This window comes from Ovis canadensis, chromosome 18 (genome assembly GCF_042477335.2).
Source record: "Ovis canadensis isolate MfBH-ARS-UI-01 breed Bighorn chromosome 18, ARS-UI_OviCan_v2, whole genome shotgun sequence".
Lineage (NCBI taxonomy): Eukaryota > Metazoa > Chordata > Mammalia > Artiodactyla > Bovidae > Ovis > Ovis canadensis.
Window position 1 is genome coordinate 32724334 of NC_091262.1, and position 9050 is coordinate 32733383.

At 44.6% G+C, this 9050-nt stretch overlaps 1 pseudogene; it reads left to right on the forward strand.

Moving 5' to 3' along the window:
* The first annotated feature begins 340 nt into the window (after window positions 1-340).
* Window positions 341-437, forward strand: LOC138424066 (U6 spliceosomal RNA; annotated as a pseudogene).
* The last annotated feature ends 8613 nt before the right edge of the window (window positions 438-9050 follow it).

Here is a 9050-nt window from a genome sequence, read left to right on the forward strand (position 1 = left end):
GTAGGCAAAGATTTCTTAGGTAGTGAACAAAAACCACTAACTATACAGGGGAAAATTGGAAATATGAACTGTAGCAAAAGACTTCCACTCTTTGAAATTCGGTGTCAAGGAAATGAAAAGGAAAGCCACAGACTGGGGGAAAAGATTTGCAGTATTTATATTCAACAAAAGACTTGTATCCAGAATAAACAAGGAACTCTTAAAGCTCAGTAAGAAATTAAACAACATCTCCTACATACACAATACGCAAAAGTTTGCACAGCTGTTTCAAAAAGATATACAAATGACCAATAAGCACACCCAAAAGTGCTCAATTAGGGAAATGTAAATTGAAACCACAGGGGAGTACCTCTACACATTCAAAAATTTGAATACAGAGATAAGTATGGCCCCTGTGCAAGGATGACATGCAAAATCATGAAGCATTCCATATTTTTTGACAAGACTTAGGTTGGTAAAAATTGTGACACAACATTTGAAGAATCATGTTAATTTTTAATACAAAATTAGAAAGTAAAAATGAAAGATTTCAGTAAGTCTACAACTTTATGCTTAATATCTACACTTTACACTAACTATTGTTTTGGTTCATATTTAGCTATGTCTATAGATAAAACTACTACAGGTTTTCTGATCTTCCAGTACTATTAGAGTATCACCTATGTACATCACTTACCGCGAGCTGTTCAAACTATTTTGGCTGCGCTGGGTCTTCCTTGCTGTGAGAGGACTTTCTGTAGTTGTGGTGCATGGGCTCTGGTTGCCATGACTTCTCCTGTCATAGACTGTGCGCCCTAGGGTACACAGGCTCGGTAGCTGTGGCACACAGGCTTAGTTGCTCCAAGGCATGCAGGATCTTCCCAGATCAGGGATCGAACCTGTGTCCCCTGCATTAGCAGACAGATTCCTAACCGTTGGGCCGCCAGGGAAGTCCTTAACAATTTTTTTTTTTGGAAAAGAGAAGCATTTTTTTAAACAGGTAAGTGTTTTTCAAATAAAGTTGAATATATGTATGTACTAGGATATTTATTACATATATAGTACATATATATTTATTAAATATAACCTATAACTCTAGCATAAACACATGCACTTATTATAGATTATAATTTCAAATAAAGTTGAATTACATATTTTTATTTATTATATATAATACATATATAATATATGAAAGACTGACAAAATCACGTGTTAGTGGGAACTGAAGTAATGGAACTCTCATACACTGTTCATGGGAATTCAAACTGGTATAACCACTTTGGGAAAGTATTTGATAGTTTCATATTAATTTAAACATACACTTATAGCATAATCCAACAATTTCACTCCTGATTGTTACCCAAGAGGAATAGGATACATGTATACACACACATAGGAACTTGTTCATAACGGCTCTATTCACAGTCCTCTGAATCTGGAAACAATTCAAATATTCATCAATGATGAATAAAATTCACCATTTTATTATAAAATGAATAAACAAATTATGGTATATCCATACAGTGAAATATGACTGCAGTAATAAGGAAAATGAGCTGTGAACACAAATATCATGGAGGAATATTAAAATCAATCCAAGCAAAAGAAATTAGACACAGAAAATTATATTCCACGTGCATTAGTTTCCTTGAGCTGCCGTGAAAAATTACCATAACCTTAAAACAACTTAAAGTTGTTTAAAACAACCTTGGCTTAAAACAACAGAAATTTATTGTCTCAGAGTTCTGGATAGCAGGAGACTGAAATCCAGGTCCCAGTATAGCAGCCCTCCCTTCAGAGGCCCTGGGAGAGAATCCATTCCTTGTCTCTTCCAGACTCTGGTGGTTACCAGCATTCCTTGGCTTATGGCCACATCACTCCAATTTTGCCACCGTCTTCACATTGACATCTCCTGTGTGTGTGTAGCGTTGAGTCTCCCTCTACTTCTCTCTTATAAAAACATGTTCAATGGCATTCAGGACCCACCCAGATAATCCAGAATTATTTCCTCATCTCAAAATTATTAACTTAATCCCATCTGCAGAGATGGAATCAGTCACTTCAGTGTGTCTGGCTCTTTGCCACCCTATGGACTGTAGCACACCAGATTCCTCTGTCCATGGGATTTCTTAGGCAAGAATACTGGAGTGGGTTGCCATTTCCTCCTCCAGGGAATCTTCCAGACCCATCAAACCCACATCTCCTGAGTCTCCTACATTACAGGCAGATTCTTTACTGCTGAGCCACCCGGGGAAGCCTTAACTGCAGGGACAGTTTTTCCAAATAAGGTAACATTTACAGGTTCCAGCAATTAGGACACATCTTTGGAACTACCATTCAACCTACCACATCACATGTTTCCATTTATATGAAGTCCTGGAAATAATATCTAGAAACAAAAAGAAGTGGTCATCTGGAGCCAAGGAGGGTAGTTGATTAACTGCAAAGGGGCATGAGAGAACTTTCTGGTGTAAAATAAATACTCCATATTATGACTGAGATGATGAGTACATGACTGTAAAATTACCAAAACTCATCAAACTTTACTCTTACAATGGGTACATTTGATTACACATAATTATACTTCATTAACTTTATTTATTTAGTTTTGACTGTGCTGGGTCTTTGTTGCTGCATGGGCTTTTCTCTAGTGATGGTGTGCAGGCTTCTCATTGCAGAGGCTTCTCTTGTTGTGGAGCATGGGCTCTTGGGTGCAGGGACTTTAGGAGCTGTGGCTCCCAGGCTCTAGGGCACAGACTCAGTAGTTGTGGTGCATGGGCTTAGTTGCTCTGTAGCATGTGGGATCTTCTCAGATTAGGGATCAAACCCATGTCTCCTGCATTGGCAGGTGGATTCTTCAATGCTGAGCCACCAGAGAAGCTCTGTTAATGTTAATTTTAAAAGAAAGCAAACAAGGAAAGATTTAGGGGGTTCACCTTATAAAGTCGGATTTGGCAAGTCAAGGGTGAATTCTAAACAAACAGCCCAGGTATCTGGGAGGTAGGTCCTGGAACCTCCCTGGGGAAGCAGGATTCTGGAAGGACTTCCCACATCCTGCTGCCTCCCTTTAGCTCCTCATTTACCTGAGAGCCAGGTGCTAACCTGGGGGTGCCCTGCTGAGGGGTGTTGTCCACAGAGAGATCAGGCTGTTGGGAGAGACACTCAAAACTAACTCCAGTACAAGGCACCTGTGATAACAAGTGACAGATACAGAATCACAGAGGAATGATTTTGGGGTGTATTATGACAGAACTCTCTAGATGGGGTAGCATTTGAGTGTGGACCCTAAAAATGGGGCCAGGCTTTTTTTTAAGTCTTTTCTTTTATTTATTTATTTTTGCCTGAGCTGAGTCTTCATTGCTGTGTGTGTGCGTTCTCTAGCTGTAGTAAGCGAGGACTACTCTTCGTTTCGGTGCCCAGACTTATTCCGGTGGCTTCTCTTGCTGCAGAGCACGGGCTCTAGTCACTCAGATTTCAAGTAACTGTGGCACTCAGGCTTAGTTGCTCCTCAGCATGTGAGATCTTCCTGGACCAGGGATCAGACCCATGTCTGCTACACTGGCAGGCTTTTTCTTAACCCCAGACCACCAGGGAAGCCCAGAGCTGGGGGTTTACATGCAGAAATACCAATGTCAGTTTCTTCCTGCTCATAAACTTTTAGTATGCCCTGGGTCCTCTTGGCCCTCTCCCCATTTATCTCAAGACTACCCAAGGTGGCCTCTCTAGGCATTCTTTTCTGCTTCCTTTCTTTTGCTCATGTTGGGCCATGTGTCAGTCATGCCAATCCCTTCTCTATTCTTCAACAATGAAGCCTCAACAACAGAATATGACCTTCAATAAGGCATGCTGGGGAGGCCCCCACTGTAGAAAAGCAGCCTGGCTGCCTCTTTCCATGACTACTCCACCCCAGGTTCCAACCCACAGCTCCAGCCAGGCCTTCATGCTCCCAGGGCTCTTCTTCCTTGACTTGAATTATTGGTCCCTTCCTGCATCTGTGCTAGCTCTGGCTTCTCATGAAGACTTTACCCAGGTGAGCTCTGCCCTACCTAGTGCAGAGGTGCCATGGATGGTTAGACCTTCTCCTATGACCTGGTTCCTGAGCCCTACCTCAGTCCCCATCCCTAGGCCACAGTACTTCAACTCCTAGACTCTCAGGGATGGACCCATGCCACGGCCCCAGGGCTTCCTTGGAACAAAAATGAAGCAATTTGAAACTTCTCAGGCTCTCATTTCAGCACAATCCCCTGGATTTCATTCTGTGTGCTTTGCCTAAGCAGACAGCTTGGAATCTTTTAGCCTATATCCTCCCCTTGTCTCCATAAGCCAGGAAGTTTCTCCTCCTTTGCTGAGTGAGAAAAGGCAGGCTTCCCAGAGCCTGGGCCAAGCCACAACTAAGAAAGCTGAGCCCTATGGCTCCAAGTAGGCCTCCCTGCATTCTTGCTCTCACCATATGAGATGCTCCATCATTTTCTTATGATCATTCCTTGTTTGTATTATTTTTAGGTGTCATCAGAGCTCCACACTGACCAGCTGAGCAGGAAAACCTGCAAGAGGTCCCCAAATGGGAAATCCATAGCCTGAAAGGCCACAACCAACTCCAGTGATGGCTCCCCCTTTTGGAGAGTCCAGTGGCCTCCAAGATCTGGTCCCAGAAGACAAGGGATAAACCCATGAGAAAGGAAGGGGGACTTCTGAGGAGCTAACAGTCCTATAGCAAAGAGGAGATCTCACCCTAGCAAGCACCCTGAACCCACCACCTTGTGTCAAAGACTGAACATGTCCTAAATGGGGCTTCCAGGTTCTGAAAGCCCAGGAAAGGAATGCAAGGAGGAGGCTGCCCTCCTCTCTTTCCAGAAGAGTGGAGGAAAGATCATGGGCAAATGGGCACTAAATGGGGTTCCATAAAATATCCAAGACCCTTGTTGGAGGGTGAAGGCTTTTCTGGCAACAGATATCCAATAATGGGGCCACCCAGGACCCCCAGTGCACCATATCACCCTTACCTCCTCTGGGAGACATTCTGACCCCTAAAGAAAGGATCCCAGTGACTGAAATAGCCAGGTGGAATGCAAACCTTACTCCATCACTGAGAGGACTGACTAGAGACAGTAATAATGCCTTCCACAGTTTTCCAGCTTTTCATCCACCTGGCACTTAGCATTACACTTCCTCTCCCATGTTAGCTGGATGGGGGTTACGCGAGTAATTCTAACCAATAAGTTATAACCAGAAATTTTTATTCAGTCACTAAGTTGTGTAAGGCTCTTTGCAACTCCATGGACTATAGCATGCCAGGCTTCCCTGTCCTCCACTGTCTCCCAGAGTTTGCTCAAACTCATGTCTATTGAGTCAGTGATACTATCTAACCATCTCATTCTCTCTTTCCCCCTTCTCCTCCTGCCCTCAGTCTTTCCCAGCATCAAGACCATTTCCAGTGAGTCAGCTTTTCCCATCAGGTGGCCAGAGTACTGGAGCTTCAGCTTAGCATCAACCCTTCCAATTAATATTCAGCGTTTATTTCATTTAGGATTGACTGGTTTGATCTCCTTGCTGTCCAAGGGACTCTCAAGAGTCTTCTCCAGCACCACATTTTGAAAGAATCAATTCTTTGGCCATCTTTATGGGCAAGCTCTCAAATCCATACATGACTACTGGAATAACCATAGTTTTGACTATACAGACCTTTGTCAGCAAAGTGATGTGTCTGCTTTGTAATATGCTGTCTAGGTTTGTCATAGCTTTTCTTATAAGAAGTAAGCATCTTTTAATTTCATGGCTGCAGTCACTGTCCGCAGTGATTTTGGAACCACAAATGACATGTGCCTATTCTGGGCTGGAGCATTTAATTGCTGATACACAACAGGACCCTGTTTTCCCCTCTGCCATGGAACCAGAGGGGAATGTCCCAGATGGTGGCTTCTCCATCAGCCTGACCCGGAGGATAATGACCTGGTGCAAAGTTCCCAACCATCCACAGTGAATGTGGGCAAGAACTAAATCTTTTCATTTCAAGTCACTAAGATTTGGGGGCTATTGTTATTGCAGCATAACCCAGCCTATCCTGACTGAGTGCTTAGTGTGTGCTAAGTCACTTCAGTCATGTCCAACTCTTGGTGACCCTATGGACTATAGGTCGCCAGGCTCCTCTGTCCATGGGATTCTCCAGGCAAGAATACTGGAGTGGGTTGCTGTGCCCTCCTCCAGGCGATCTTCCTTACTCAAAGATCAAACCCAAGCCTCTTGTTTCTTTTGCATTAGCAGGTGACTCTTTACCATTGAGCCACCTGGAAAGCCCAAATGACGCATGGGCCAAAGGTTAACTAGCACAACACAAGGTCATTATCACTATTCCCAGTGACCCACACTGCCTTGTTTCCCAATCATCCACTTTTAATTGTGAGTCCATGTCAACACCTCGGTCCTAACACAATGAAAGTGTCAGAATGCCACAGAATCCTCTTGCCCAGCTTAAAGACTCCAAATTGATTATCTTCTCTAAGTCAAAGATGCCAGCTCTTCAGGATTTGGTAGATTCTAGTTGCATGTTAAGGTCAGGATTAGTCAGCTACAGGTGGCAAAGCTCGGGCTGCCAACCAAATACCAGAAGTTGAGCTGTAACATGTGAACTGACATCAGACTCTGGAGCTCAAACACTTCTTGCCAGATTTGACTAAAGACAAACCAACTTCACCTCTTTCAAGATTTCATCTTGGACAAGAAGAACTCCCACCTGTGGGTCCTGACTTGATAGATCACCATCCTCAGCTTCACGTCCTGATGCATCCTAGTGGTACTTCTGTTCTCCTATAAATTTTCTAACTTGCTATCCATGGGATTTGTAGCTTCTAGTCTTTCTTTGCTGCCCACCCTTGTCAGCTCTAGCCTCAGGCCATGGCCTTGGCCTGCCATCACCGCCCCCCATCTCTTCCTGTTATTTAAACATTTCCTAACCTTACCATCCCCAGGAAGTTCTCTTGGGTGATAGAGCCTGGCTGATTGGTACTGAGGCCTCACCCTACCCACCCTTAGAGCTCCCCAACCATCCACTCCCATTCATCACTATACACTTTATACATCTTTACTGTCGTATAAAGCTCTAACTCGACCCTCTCAATCAAGCATGCAGGCAGAGGGAAAGAATAAATGAATGTTTATGAGCTTCTGCAATGAACTAGCTTCTTTCCTTCACTCACCTCTTCATTCAAGCAGGATGGTGAGAGGTTAAAGATACAGATTCTGCCACCTAATTATCTGGGACTGAACCTCTGCTCTGCCATTCACTAGCTATGATTTAGGCAAAGCGCTTGACCTCTCCGGACCTGTTTCTTTTTTTTGGAAAACAGGAATAAGTTATGATGGCCATTAACCAATTGTAAGATTACTACGGTTACTAAATGAGTCACTAGATGTCACTGCTTAGAACAGTGCCTAACCCAGAGTGCTCAATGGATGTGAGTTATTATGATTCACCTCCCGAGTCTCTAAACGTGCCAGACACAGGAGAAATAAAGAAGAAAAAAAGACCTATTCATTCATTCATTCTCTCAACAAATATCGATTGAGAGCCTGTGTATGACCCACACTGAGCTGGGAGCTGGCGATATGTGTCCCTACCCTCATGAAGCTCAGAGTCTGGTAAGAGAGGGCGGGGGACAATTCACGTAAACAGCTCAAAATACACACCAGCGAGGCGTGGGCTAGACCAGGAAGGGAAGGAATGAGACGCCGTAATAGAAACTGGGGCAGCAAAGGAGTTGGATGGTCAGGGAAGGCCTCTCTGATATTTAAAGTACAATATGAAGATGAAATGGAGCCAAAACACAGAGTGGAAGAGTCAAGTGGCTGGAGGGGACATGAGGTGAGAGAGGCAGGGCCAGGTCATTCAAGCTCTGTTGGTTGCTGTGTCCTGAAAGTAACCAAAAGCCACTGGATGGTTGTAAGCAGTGAAGCAACAGGAACTCTCCTGCATCTTTCTATGGGGATATTGTCATTCTTCTTTCATTCATTTATATTTATTTATTTGGCTTTGTCATGTCCTAGTTACCACATGCGACTAGGATCTTCGATCCTCATTGCAGCATGCAGGATCTTTAGTTGGGGCATGTGGGATGTAGTTCCCAGACAAGGGATGGAACCTGGGCCCCCTGCACTGGGAGTGCAGAGTCTTAGCCACTGGACCAACAAGGAAATCCCTGCAATTCCTCTTTTACTAAAAAGGAAACTGAGGCCCAAGGTCACACTGCTGATAAATGGTGCAGCTGGAACTAGAACAGGTCTCGTAAGCCCTAGCTCAATGAACCTGCCAGTTCACCCCACACTGCTCACCCACCCATGTCCCATACAGTGGGAATCAAGTGCATAGGGTAAGAGCTCATTACCTCCAAATGCCCTTCACCTGCTCGTGGGGTCATGGCGCCTGCCTTGATTTAAACTCATACCACACCCAGGACTCTGCCATGTGCAACTGGCTGTCCAGTGAAAGTTTTCACATCAGTGGTTTCTGCAAATGAACTGCTTCCCCGCACTTTTTCCCACCACTGTTTCCATCCCCCGCAGTCACCAGAGTTGACACCCAAGCCAACAACCACAGGTAAACGTGTCTCTCCCTAGGACACAGAGTTAAACACACAACCACAGAGATACGTCTTGGGCCCAGAATGGAAGGGACCAAGGTGCCAGGGATAACAAATCCCCCAAGAATCCAGCTCAAAGCTCCCTCCCCTCAAGAGACACCCCTCCTCAAAATAGGCAGAGGGGTCAGGAAGACTCGTGCAAACAGCTGATCCACAAAACCCCACTGTGTCCATGACTTTCCCCACCTTGGCACTTTCTATTTTTATCAGGAGGGTGAGAGGGGGTTGCCAGGTGGGGCTACGCCGCTGTTTATGTCTGAAATTTGAAAAGATGCACAGTGTACTTGGGAGAAGGCGTTTGCAGTTAAAGGAATTTTGAAGGAGAATTTCAAACCCAGCAGGGTGAATAGGTGCCTTGTCCTCTTGGCTTTTGACTCTGGAAAAGCCACGTTTCCAACCAAGGCATGCAGAGGGGCCAGAGACGGGGAAAAAACGCAC